At 40.4% G+C, this 13,833-nt stretch overlaps 1 protein-coding gene across 2 annotated transcripts in view; it reads left to right on the forward strand.

The window, feature by feature from the left end:
• Positions 1–2,506: 2,506 nt before the first annotated feature.
• The window catches only part of arid3a (AT-rich interactive domain 3A), a 41,810-nt gene continuing 30,483 nt past the window's right edge, over positions 2,507–13,833 (forward strand). The window contains exon 1 of one of the 2 annotated variants that reach the window (XM_084012462.1): positions 2,507–2,756. The gene's annotated coding sequence lies outside the window, so the exon portion shown is untranslated. The remainder of the gene's footprint in view (positions 2,757–13,833) is intronic. The other variant, XM_084012461.1, reaches the window with a different exon arrangement.

The following is a 13,833-nucleotide window of genomic DNA, read 5'->3' on the forward strand; positions in this document are numbered from 1 at the left end:
AGTCCAGCACTGAAAATATTATGAGTAAAAGAATGTAAGTAGGAAAATGTACAGAAAGTATTCAAGGTAACAGTACTCAATGCAGAAAAATGTGCCCTGTAACTGCTCGACTATTATATATTATATCATTACAATCGTGCATCTCACAGCATTTAATGGTGTAGTTGTACGGGCGTTAATGATTATTTTCTCCATTAATCGATGGAGTTTAGTTTAGAAATGCTGTCACAAGTCCTCAGAGCCCAAAGTGACACCTTTACAACATTTGTTTTGTCCAAACCTTAAAATGATGAAAAATAATTGAAAAGGAAAAGCAGCTAATTATCACGTTTGAGAAGCTGTAACCATGAAATGTTTTGCATGAAAAAAGACCTAATCGATCAAAATTGTTGTTTTTTCTGTAAATAATCATTTCAGCTATACACTACGTGTGTTTTTGTATGTTTTGTGTGCAAAAATGTGTATCCAAAGCTGTCAAATAACTGGTGGTGTAAATAAGTTCTTATTTTACTCTTTATTGTTATTTTAAGAACACAAATTGATCAAATAAATGAATCGGTTCAGTGTGCATATATCGGATAGACTGGCTGACTTCTTTATATATGCAGCCCAAACTATATTCTTATATGTCGTCCGCAAAGTATGTATATATTTATAGTAAGAATACCATAATCATAAGAATACCTGTAGAAGTAGAAATGAACATCAGGTAGCACAAAGATGTCTGGATTATTTCTAAAAGCTCTTTTTTTGTGTGTTTGCATAAACTTTCTCTTTTTGCTTTTTTTATGCTCAACATCATGGTGGGTATATTTCCAGGGTTCTTGTCTGAAATGCAACAGTGTGTGTTTGATTTTTTGGATATCAATAGAGAAATCACGGCTGTTGTCACCACAGAGAGCCTCGGGCCGGTTTTAATTTGAATTTCTCTCTGTGTCAGGGATACAAACGCACTTATCTCCTAGATCCCGTTTCATCTGATGAGGCAGAGGGAGGATCATTTTTCTGTTTTAAATACCTCAAGGTCTTTATTTTAGTAAGCAGCTGCCACCAGCCACTGACCAGTCAGCACTCTTAGTGTAAAATCAGATTTGGAAATAGATGACAGGAAGCTGTCAACAATTGTGTGACGAGGACAGAAAATACAATTTCCAGCAGAGAGTTTATTTAACTGTATAGCTCAATTTGTTTTCAAAATGTGCGTTTTTCCACAGTTTGGTGTGTGAATGAACCAGTCCTTTGTTTACATTGTGGTTCATCATGTTTCCTTGATAAAATGTATAATTAGCCCTTGTGTATCACCTAAATACAGATTAAGTTTGATTACCGATGTTTTGAACATGTATTTCCACAATGTGCCTGAGGGTTTTTAATTGTTGAACATTATTCAAATGTGTTGATTGCATTTTCCTTAGCATTTAATACAGGTTTTAATCATCTCACTCTTTGACATTGAAGATTAAAAGTCTGCTTCAAATAATAATTACTATCTTGTTTTAGTATAATAATTGATTCATGTCAGTCAAAGTAATTTGTTTGCAGACTGTTATTTGGAGAAAATTAAATTAAGCGTAACATAAATGCTTAATGTTTAATGAAATAATCGGAGTTGTGCTTCACTTTAAAGCTCTTTTATGCAGTTTTCACACCAAACACAGTATTAATTTCCCCATCCAGCCTCCCTGCTGTGCTGAGCTAAGGGGCCGTCGCCAAAAAAACAACACAGAGGAAATGTAGACACAATCGCAACACAAGTTCCATGCCAGATAAATCCAAATTCAAAAACTAATTTGAGGAAAGGAATATGTTAAATATACAGGGCTGCAACTGACCATTGGCTCCATGCATCATCTGTAGTCTGTTTTCTTGATCAATCGATTGTACATGCGCACGCACACACACACACACACACACACACACACACACACACACACACACACACACACACACACACACACACACATGAAATTGATTCTAGAAATGTGAAAAAAGCCAGTCTTTTGTTGACTGATCAAAAAACAACTCACAATGGAGAAACTGTAAATCCTATTTTTTTTAAATACCCAAATCATTACTTTATTATTATTATTATTATTATTATTATTATTATTATTATTATTATTATTATTGTTATCAAGTAATCGGTTCTTTCTGATTGCCTGGATTCATTTTGAGCCATTTCAAAAAAATACATTTTACAATATGTTCCATACATTGTGTGTGTTTTGCAGCCTCTCGTGGTGCACCTCCACCTCCCTGCTCCGCCTCCCACTTTACATTCACACTCGTGTATCTACCGGTATCCCCTGCTCCGGGGTGTGTGTGTGTGTGTGTGTGTGTGTGTGTGTGTGATGGGGGGGGGGGGGGGGGGGGGGGGGGGCTGCTGATTCAGAGGTTAGGAATTTGCATCTGATTACTGTTTGTCAACCAATGATGTGACCGTGTAGAGCGGAGCCTCTCCACGCCTCTCTCCCCGGCTGTCTGAGGGGACGTTGCGGGTTCCCAAACCGACACTCAAACTCTGAAAAGACAATTACACGCAAAAGCCGAATGCGTGGCTATCATGCAGTCACATGAAACCACTTCATTCCTAGCTGATAGAGACACGAGCCGCCTCTCCTCTTCCTCTTTTCGGCGTGTTTTCTCCCCTCTGTGTGTGGCCGAAGGGGCAGACTGGATTCGCAGTCAGAGACGGGGAAAACAGGAATGTTTCTTCCGGTTCCAAAGAGTGTAAAAAGCGAACGGAAGCCGATGCGGTGAGTTTACGTCTCTCTTTATTTCTCTTGTTTGCGGCGTTCTACAGACTTTTACACAATTGCACAAGTTTGTGCGGCTTCCTCCTTTCTATCTGCTGCTTCTCTCCGTTTTACTTGTCACATACCAGGGCGCAGCGTTGTTCTTTTAATCGATGCGACGTTTTCAAATCGCCTGATCGATAGTGTACGTTACTGCTACGGTGGCGGATGGACTCAGTTGCCATATGTCACCCAACGGACGTAATTTAACCTACGCCGAGTGCAATGGCACTATTTCTTGTAGTAGGGAGTAGAATCTAACGGCGTAGCCGGTGTTTAATTTTAAATACAGGTTATTTTCTCCGTTTTCACCGAATATAGGGAATCAAACATAACACCGTGTGTCAAGCTAGCAGTGGTCGCATTTAACGTTACTGTCAGTTACAAAACCTAGAAAACGGACCAACCACCGACTAACGTTCGGGTTTGGACCGTTAGCTTGATTTAATGGTCTCGCAAAAAAATTAAAAAAAATCAATAAATAAATACTGACACGAATATAAAACCACAACTTCAGTTAAAAGCTGATTATTGACAGTATCATCTGGTGGTGTAGCTTAGGGGCCAGTAACGGATAAACCAACCGCTCGCATGGTTGTTGTTAAAAGAGCAGAAAAACAATTGCTAATTAAAATGTTTTGAATGATTAAATGCTGCTGGTGGCGGCGCGTCCTGTAGAATTTGAACCCACCATTTTTGAGTTTTACAACACCGTTAAACGCCCCTCCGACGTCACTACATCCTATTGCCCTTTGCATTGAATATAAACGCCCATCCGTGTGGCAGCATCTACAGTCGGGTCTTTTAAATAAAGTTTTGTCTGATTGAAAAAGTCAGATTGGGTGTCAAGGCAGAGACAGAAGGGTGGTTCAGGTGTAGAGGTGTCTTTATGAATGGATTCGTTTATATATTAGTCATAATACAGAAACAGAGTGGCAGAGCAGTGGTGGGAAGTAATTAACTACTTAAGTACTATTTTAAGGGGATTAAAGGCTACTTCCACAATCCTGCCTGACATTTTTGTAAATGATTAAACATGTATTATTCTGGGGCCATTGTGCATAATAAGTACTTTTTTAATAATCTAACGTGTATTTAGTTATAGCATTTCTGCCCTGCTGTATTGCTAGTTTTATTGAGGAGTGCCAATGATGTTGTTGTAATATTGGTTTTGGCAGGGCCGTGCTTTGCAAAGAAGAGGAACGTGTAAATGTCAGCCTCGTTCAAGAGCTTTATCAGGGAATCAAGACTTAAAGTAGATGAGTCTCATTTTAATAGAAGTCCAATATGTCAGGGCTGTGATGATGGACACAATGGGCTCCCTTCATTACTATAAAAGTGGTGGTGGTGATGGGGGGGGCACTGTGTCCCTCGGTATGACATCAGTGGATATGTGAAGCCTGTCATCTCAAGTGGATTCAGAAAGAACTCAGGGCTCCTGTATGTTTCCGAAAAGTCTGGTTGGATACACCAAGCTGACAAACCTTGCAGCCACAACCAAAACTGACTTTTTTTTTGTGGTCGGTGTTATAGTTTCTCACCAAGGAGTGGGGGTTGGGGAGCGCATGCACAGGAAGCTGGTTTGGCTTTAAAGCCTCGTATAGAACGTTGTCTGAACGACCTTAAACATATCCTGAAAGCGCCTAGAAAGTCTGGTTTCAGCGGATAGTTTCATTGTCGTATCTAAAATCAGTTATAGGGGCATTTCCCACCAAGTCAAGATGAGAACTTGAATAAGGAATAACAGGAGAAACGAAGCAGTTTCAGAACAAAATACATTTGCCCGTGGGTTTTATTCTGCTTTGAAACTGAGGTTATAGAAACATGGTCATCACATGTCATTGGCATCGTAGAAAAGTACTCATATTTTCTGCTAACTGTGACTTCACAAATGAATCCGTTGATGTGATTTCAAAACCTGGAAACAGAAGCAGGATGAAGGGGAAGTCTACTTTTTCGATTTGAATGCCTTTGGTTGAATAGTGGTCAGATTTTTACTGTGCCTTGTTAATGTTGCTGGCCACATTGGAACCAGTTTGCTGGTGTGATTCCATCTAAAATTTCACTTGGAAAAAATACATTCAGCTGGAAAGTCGCTCTCCTCTGCCAAATGTCCTCCACGTGACCTCTCAAACTAGTGGTTGACAAACAAAAACAAACTGTGCTGTGTTAAATTATGACACCTGCGGCTTCCCAATGGGATTATGGAGCACCGGAAATTCTTAAGAGAGATTTCCAGACCCTGGTCGCACCCCACACCCCCACACCCCACCGTTCTCCAATCACCTTAGAGGCTTGCCCACAAATTGACACACTAATCTGTTTGGTCCAATCTGGCGTATGGTATGGTATGGCCGGCACAGGCCAACTCTGTGTTTCCAGTGGAGAGAAATACTGCAGCAAGAAGGGTGGAGGGGAGTGTTTACATTGTGATTGGCCCATTGTGGATTAGAAACGTATGGCCGGTGATCAAAATCAGGTCTTAAAAGACCTCCTCTTGCTTTTGCATTCGGCTGTTCCTCATAAGTAACACTCCTCGTTATGAAACCAGATTTACATAAAAATGCTGGTCTTTGCTCTTGATTTGAAGAAACAGATGTTCTATTTCTATAGAGACTCTTTGTCGTTTCCAATCCAAGAGGGGTGTTGAAAAAGTGTCAGACCTGCTAGTGTATCAATATAGCATCGATTTGATAGGATTTTGGTTCTCAAACTATGACGTTCTAGCATCATTACTGTGTCTTTCTGCCTTTTAGGTTTAGACAGCGTATGGAAATGAACGCCTATCCAACACTTGTAAAGATTTTAAATTGTCAATATTAATATATTTAAACTATTATAACTACGTCAGTATCTTGAAATTTGGAAGATTTTAAAGGCGTTATTTTCTGACAGCTTAGAAGCTAAATTAAATTATAATTTCAGCAAAAGATCCCTAATTTGAGTCTAATTTGATTCTAATTTGTTGCTCTCCACAATGTAATCCAGTCCGTGAGAATTCTGTCTTGTTTTGATTTTGTGTGGTTTGTTTCCCGGGAGCGTGCCTTCTCTTGACATGTAAACTGGTTCCCTCTTCTCTGATCAGGTTTAATGTGATGGCAGCCCGTGTTCACACGGAGGTATTTTCATCGGGCGTTATCATCCCGTCTAGGGCCAGACTTCTGTTGTTGGCGACGTTTGTAGATTTCTACCTTTGTGTTTGACTTCTTTCAATGTACACAATCAAGATGCAAGAGCAGGCCGCCTCTTTATTCAAACATTTGCAGGCAGAAATCCACACAGGAGCCTGTCAACACGCACACACCTGATCTCAGCCCGAGGGTATTTAAGCAGCGTAATTAACAAATAGCCCGCTCAGTTAGCCTCTGAGCATCACGGCTGAATTGGCGCCAATCGCTGGCAGTTGGCCACTAAAACTGGTTAGTGGATGTAAATTAGTGACAGACAAACACACACATTGACAAGACAAACAGATCTGTTTGTTGTGTTATTATCAAACAATAATTGTTCTTGCGAGGCTGCGAAGGCGTTTTTTTTTTTACGTTATGTTATAAGGGCGTGGACATTGCCTCAAGGCCTATTGTGTCACTTGAATGTTTCAGCGGACACCCACCTGTAAATGTCAGTTGTATCACACTCCATGTGAATGCTGTCTGCACGCCACACATTTCCCTGCCATTAAAGTAGTGGAAAGCAGCGTGGCTTGGCTGGCTTTCAGCTGTTCCTGTGCCAAAAGCTACATTTCTGAAGGGCCTGTGCAGCACGTGGGGCTTTAACTCTGTTATCCTGCCAAAAAATGCAGGAAAAAAAAACCCCTTACAAGTTACTTCACTGCTTGGGCCGGAGCCATGGGGGAATCCCAGCAGAGCCGACAGTGACGCAGGCAGAAAGCAGACTAAGGAAGGGTTTGAGCTTTCGGGATGCCCTGCAGCCCGTGAACCACGCTGCGTGTACAGTTGTAGGCTTTGTGTTTGGCTGACCCGCCGTCTATCCTGGTACTCGTCTGCCCAGATACCACCGCGCAGCTGCAACACGCCGGCACGTCCATCAAACCCGAAAGCATTTGTGTTTCATATTTGCGTCTGGCAGCCCGCCCAAGCAATCAACAGCTAATTTAATCGGATCCACGGCAAACGATAGACATTCCTCGTGAGTTTTTATTAGGCGGAGCGAATGCATTGGAAATTGTTAATCCACATTTGGCACAGAAGTGACAGTTTCTGTTCTGGACGTCTCCATATACACTGCATCAAGTTCTTTATCTTCGATCTCCACTCATGCATCGCCCCGTTGCAGACAAAAGACTTGATTGTTCAGGATCACAATGCAATGACGTGACTGCACAGTCACCATATAACCAACATGTTAATCCAGTTTGTGACGCTTAGGCAATTGAATGAAAATGCCCCCCCCCCCCTTGCAGTAGAGGAACTATCATCAGACCGTCAGTCTAGAGTTACAATAGCAGTGCATTGAACTCTGCAAGCAGCGACATGCAGCCTGTCTTCTGAAGCCCAGTTTTTATAGCAAAGTCAGTCCGCTCTGACTTGTTTGTTTCTGCTCACAGTTTCAGCGAAGGCAAACGGCACGGGTTGTAAAAGTGAGTCATTTAGGTAAGTTGTAGAGACATTAAAAGCAGTGTTTAGTAGTTACATTCCAGTGTGTTTCCCCAATACAATCATCAGATGGTTTTCTGGTCAATCTGGCTCTTTATAATAGAAAGCAATAAGATTGAATAATAACAGAACAAATTGAAACGTACAGTGGCAGCTGTACAAAACAAATGCAATCCATACAATAGCCCTCCCTCCCCCCATTCTGTTAAGATTGTGTCAGAAATGTCAGACACCAAATGCCACAGACTCATTGTTTTCCTCCAGCAGACTGTCTCTCCCGACTTAAGAATAGCCAATGTTTCTCCACCAGAGCTGTCATCACCTGAGATTCATGTTTGCTCTCATAATACTACAGACTCCACGTGAAGCTGTTACATGGTGAGGTCAATATCCATCAGCGGCAGATGTAAGTTTCAGCTGAATCAGCTTTTCATCTGATGACTCATAGTCCTTTTATAACCATTTCCCCAGTGGGCTATGCTGTCCTTTGAACTCGAGATGAAATTATAATTTAAAAAAAGCCTTTTTAGATCACATTCTTTGTGATATTGTGCACCTATTTAACAATATATTTTTAAAAGATCCATTTATTTGTATTTTTCTATCAAAATCTGATCATCATTCCTTCTTCAAAACTATATTGGACGTGTGCTTATGTAAACCAGTACCGACCAGTTACAATGACATCATGACATGCGTCCGTCAATCAGTCTGCGACGCTTGACAAGGGAGGACTGTGGAGCCACAGTGTAGCGCCACATCATGCTACATCATACTTTTTAGCTGCCCAATCCAATCCCTATTGTAAGTGTGCACCAGTCAGATATTACATTGGACTGGCGATTAAGGCAGCGTACAGTACAGAAGTACAGAAGTACAGTAGAAAAGAAGTACAGAAGCTGATAATGCTCTGAATTCCATTCCACTAGCTCTCGCTCTTGTCTACAGTATGTAGGATATTTTCAAGCCACGTGGGAATGTTTTGTTCCACTTGTAGTGTTTGATACCTTTTCACGTTTCACAACATGTTGCTTGCTAGTAATCTATTTATCAGAAGAAATTAAGCTTTTTTTTGTTTTATAAAATATTGACATCTGAGTAAAATGTTGTAGACCATTGGACAAATGCATGAAATATGTTTTTTTTAATATATCCATCACACATTTCATTTGAATCCAAACTTTGATATATTTATTTATCGTATGCTGCAAAATAATGCCACGAATCACTTTGAGTCTCACTGGCTTGCCAAGCTGAGTCCCTGCAACACATTTCACTTGCTGAGAAGTGGACCACTGGATTATTTTTGCTATATGCCCACTTAATTTATGGCATAGCTGGGGCTAATCAGATTTGGTGCGCTGTGTTGCCTCGGCTCGCTGGAAGAGGTCAGTGGAAAGTGTGTGACGAGCCTGTGCGACACTTCCTCAATGATCTTGTTGTTGGTGCAGTGAGGCTCAATGGAGCCTGTGTTATTGCCTTGCGAGGTAATACTGCAAGGAATGTGAACGAGGGACACATAATCAAGACCAGCACCACTGACCGACTTTTTATGCTTTTTTTTTTTATGTAGAAAGGTTCATGAATGGCTTCTGTTCTCCCTGTGCAGCCGCTCATGTCATAAACAATGCAAACCAGCTTTTACATGGACACTAAATGCTGTGACGATTTTAAAAATAACATCACATTTTGATAAAAGATGTAATATTAAATAATTAGAAAATAAGATGTTTTGATATCAATTTTGCTAGAAATGAAATAAGATGTACAAATACAGTCAAACTACTATTTCTATGATGCAAACATTTTGCATCCCCAGACTTTTTATTCAATTGCATTCACCTATTTAAATTCAAGAAGCATTTTCATTTTTTACAAAGAGGACATTCCCTGCCAATAATTGACTAGGCCTCTTAGATCTCCATTGAATATTTTTGCCATGTGCATAACATAGTGGACACATGGCACTCATTTCTTTTATCACATTTCCTCCTCGTGTCCTTTTAGATTCATTAGCAGCCTATAGGTATATATGTACACAAATGTGAGCTGGTTGGGTCCATAACCCTGTCATTACTTTTTATTTCTCTCCCTGAACAAGTAGGGTGTCAAAAGGAGGAAGAAACCCCTTTGACATGTATTTATGGCAAATTTCAACTAAATAGATTGTAGCTCAAGGTGTTGCAGTGGTAAAAAAAAACAAAATATCAGACTTTCAGGCGCCACGGCGGTTAGGAGACGGAGAAGTATCATATTTGTCCAGGGGTGTATGTGTTGATAACATCAGTACAAAGCCTGTTTCACTACTAACAGCAGTATAGTACACACTGACAAACAGTGCATGACAAGTGCTGACGGATGATAACATGATAAAACCTGACAACAGACCTCACTCCACACATTTAGTGTACAATGAAGCTGCTTGTGATAGAAATGATCTGTTCCAGAGTCGAGTCAGGGCTGGAGCCTTTTATTCAAAACAGGTATAGGATGAGCACAAAGGCTAATTTGAGTACGGTACATGTAGTACAGCAAGAGAGATTACAAGGAAGACACATACAATAGTGCCACCCAAACTGATTGACATGTGATCTAAGTAAGCAAAGAGCAGGAAACACCAGCAAAGTAGAGGTGGAGACAACCACTTTAAGAATGTGGCTCCCTCAGATTTTTCCAGTTCAGCGGTACAGAGAGACTTTCATTTAAATACCCATTTTAATAAGAACAATAACATATGTTTTGTTCTCCCAGGACAGGAAATGATAGACCTGTTCCATATGTTAAAAGTCAGAATATGTATGTACACTGGCACGTGGAAACCACACTACCTTCTAGCCCTGATGTTAGTGTCTGTGTTGGCCTACTTAAAATTTTGTAGCACACATGTCGGTCCCACCATGTGTGAGTTATAAGACCACAATTCCGGCACATTCGCCGTGCTAAGGATTGTGGTATTAGAAGGCTTTGATGCTCTTTTCTGGTGTCTATGCAAGCTGCCAGTCTTGCATGTGAATATGTGCATATATGTGTGCATGTATGTGAGGCGCTGTAGGTCTCTTTATCTCGTTGGAATTAGACCCTTAGCTCTTGTTCTTATCACTAGGTCTGTTTGCTCAGACCTTGCAGTCTTCTACCCACAAATGTGGGTTTAGAAAAAAAAAAGAAAAGAAAAGAGGATTAACCCATTAGCTCTCCTCGTTTCTACTTTATCCTTCGTTCATGCTGCTCCCGCATGGCATCCCTGCCACCTTTACCAGCCTCCCTCATTTCTACATATCCCTGCCCTCTCCATGAGCTACGTATGCCGGCTGGGATTCAGTATATTCCTCAAAGACATGCAGGGTGGATGCTTGAGTCCGATTCTCCCAGTTCAAGTTCACCTTTCTAGCCCGCTGCCCCCCCAAAGTCAGTCTAAAGGGAGGGGGTATATGAATGAGAGAGAGAGAGACAACATGTCAGACAGCAAACAGACGTTGTCTTGGGTTCGAGCAGTAACGACAATCAGATAGGAGGCACTTAGAATGAAACATTGCTATCCGCTAGGTTAGTGTTTTGTATTGTTATTGTAGTCTTCAGGCTCACTAGAACCACCTTAAAAGTCTTCATTAAGGAAAATCCTCTATCTCTAATATTGCCGTAGCTATTAAATGGCCTTTACCACAGCTACAGGTAGTGGGATGCTTTAATATAGTTTAAGCTTTTTGAATAGCAGACAAAAATGACGTTTGTTCCCCGGCCACAGTAGCAACTTTCTCATCATCTATAAGGTTTTTGAACAAAGTGACACTTCAAAATAGGTAATTAAATTACCCAAAGCGTAGGTGATTTCCCACCACGACTAGTATTTAAGCGAAAGCTGGGGTTTTTAAGGGGATTTATCCCTAGCTCACTGAAACAGCTTCTTTTTTTTTTTTTGGTTTAGATATTAAAGGCCTTATCATTCGAGCCAGGGTCTTGTTATTCTTAATGTGTGAGAATGGGATACCAAGGGCAACCTCCCAGACATATTTGCACAGCCGAGTTTCACCCAAAAAGGGTTAAAGTTGCTCTGCCAGCTTCCTACCCTCAATCTGTTTTATCTTAAATCTGTGTGTGAATCAGTATCTGGCTTTTGTTTTTCTGTCTCTAGATAGTCGTCTACTTGACCATTGTCACTGTTGTATATAAACATTTCATAGGCATCAAACCTACCTCTTTATTTAGAGAAGTGGGGGTGGGGAACATGCATTGTGGTGCAATGTAATTTGCCCCATCTACCATGTAGGAAATTGTGATGTCTGCGATGAACAGTGGCATGTAAAGAAGCGACCACTTCTGCTTCCCTCTGCACAGGAAGAGTCACCAGAACAGCTTTGTTGTAATCACTTCTGTCTTTGAAATTACATATGTTACACACTTCTGTCTTTGTCTTTACATATGTTACACACTTCTGTCTTTAACTTTACATATGTTACACACTTCTGTCTTTGTCTTTACATATGTTACACACTTCTGTCTTTAACTTTACATATGTTACACACTTCTGTCTTTAACTTTACATATGTTACACACTTCTGTCTTTAACTTTACATATGTTACACACTTCTGTCTTTAACTTTACATATGTTACACACTTCTGTCTTTGTCTTTACATATGTTACACACTTCTGTCTTTAACTTTACATATGTTACACACTTCTGTCTTTAACTTTACATATGTTACACACTTCTGTCTTTGTCTTTGAAATTACATATGTTACACACTTCTGTCTTTAACTTTACATATGTTACACACTTCTGTCTTTAACTTTACATATGTTACACACTTCTGTCTTTGTCTTTGAAAATACATATGTTACACACTTCTGTCTTTAACTTTACATATGTTACACACTTCTGTCTTTAACTTTACATATGTTACACACTTCTGTCTTTGTCTTTGAAAATACATATGTTACACACTTCTGTCTTTAACTTTACATATGTTACACACATCTGTCTTTGTCTTTGAAATTACATATGTTACACACTTCTGTCTTTGAAATGACATATGTGACAGAGAGAGAGATAACATATGAGAGAGAGACATATTACAAAATATGGGAGAGAGAGAGACACATATGAGAAAGAGACTTATTACATATATAAGAGAGAGACACATATATGAGAGAGACATTTTACATATATGAGAGAGAGACACACATACGAGAGAGAGACATATTACATATATGAGAGAGAGAGACACATGAGAGAGAGAGACATATTACACATATGAGAGAGAGGGGCATGCTTTTTGAGGCATATTTGTGCTTATTTGTCCAAGAGTGGCTGCTCGCTGCTTCCCATGTTGAGTAAGTGCTGTAATAAAGTGCACATACTTGAGTGAATTTGCCTTTGTCCCTTAATGCAAAAAGAAATGGTCATGTGTCAGTAAATAGAAAAGGACTCTCGTTGTCTGTCAGACCAGATCCAGTTAGGTGAGATGTTTTGATCTGGTTTACACTGGTGTCTGTTCTCCATCTGACAACTGCAGCCGCTCAGTCGTGCCTCTATCGCCTTTAAAGAATGTAATGAATCAATATTGAATATCTGTCGGCTGACTCCCTGCATCTGCTCCGTCAGTTGTCACTTCCTCCACACAAGTTTCACAGCTCTTGTTTCCTTGCGCAACATTTCCCTCACACACAGCCAGTGTAGTATAGGGTGACTGAAATATTTCCCCATGTGCATGCTGTGGTTTATTATTGACTGTTGGCGTAGGAATGTGTCGACATGTTGCATTTTATTAAACACCTTATTAAGACTGTTTTTTTGCCGTAGTGGCAGAACCTCTGAGGTGCGTGTTTGGTTCAGGCTTCTGACCGGTTGGGCTGCAGTGAGGAGCTGCAGGGTGTCAACGGTATGCTGATTGCTGCTGGTTGGGTTTTTAGGTCTAAGGGCATTTGTCATTTGTCTTCTTGTTTTCGTGCAAACTTGCTATTGTGGTTCAGCCAGTCTCCATTATGATTGATTCTTCCTGACAGATACAGAAACTGTGGCCATTGTTACCCATTTTAAGAGTTTCCGCGGCTTCTCTTTAATGCTTCCTGCTGCATGATGCATTATTCCGAGGCATGGAGACAACAGCTGAATGTATCATGTAATTGCTTTCTTCTAAAGTTGCGTCAACACATCTTTCCCACAATGCCTTACTCATATGGAGGTTACGGATATTGGGTAAAGATTAACTGCTCTCTCTCATATATATTGTTGCCCTGGCTATGTGAGAAACAAAACTTCTGCTTACAGGGTAACTGTGATAACCAAAGGGCGTTGTCTCTCTTCTCATCGTGTATTCATGTACACATATACGATAGGAAGACAGTCCATTTGAATCAAAGCGCAACTTAATTTCACTCATCAGCCTACAGAGAGACCAGGGACCTTTCATGTATCCTTCTCTA

The sequence above is a fragment of the Eutrigla gurnardus genome (assembly GCF_963514095.1).
Source record: "Eutrigla gurnardus genome assembly, chromosome: 6".
Classification (NCBI taxonomy): Eukaryota; Metazoa; Chordata; class Actinopteri; order Perciformes; family Triglidae; genus Eutrigla; species Eutrigla gurnardus.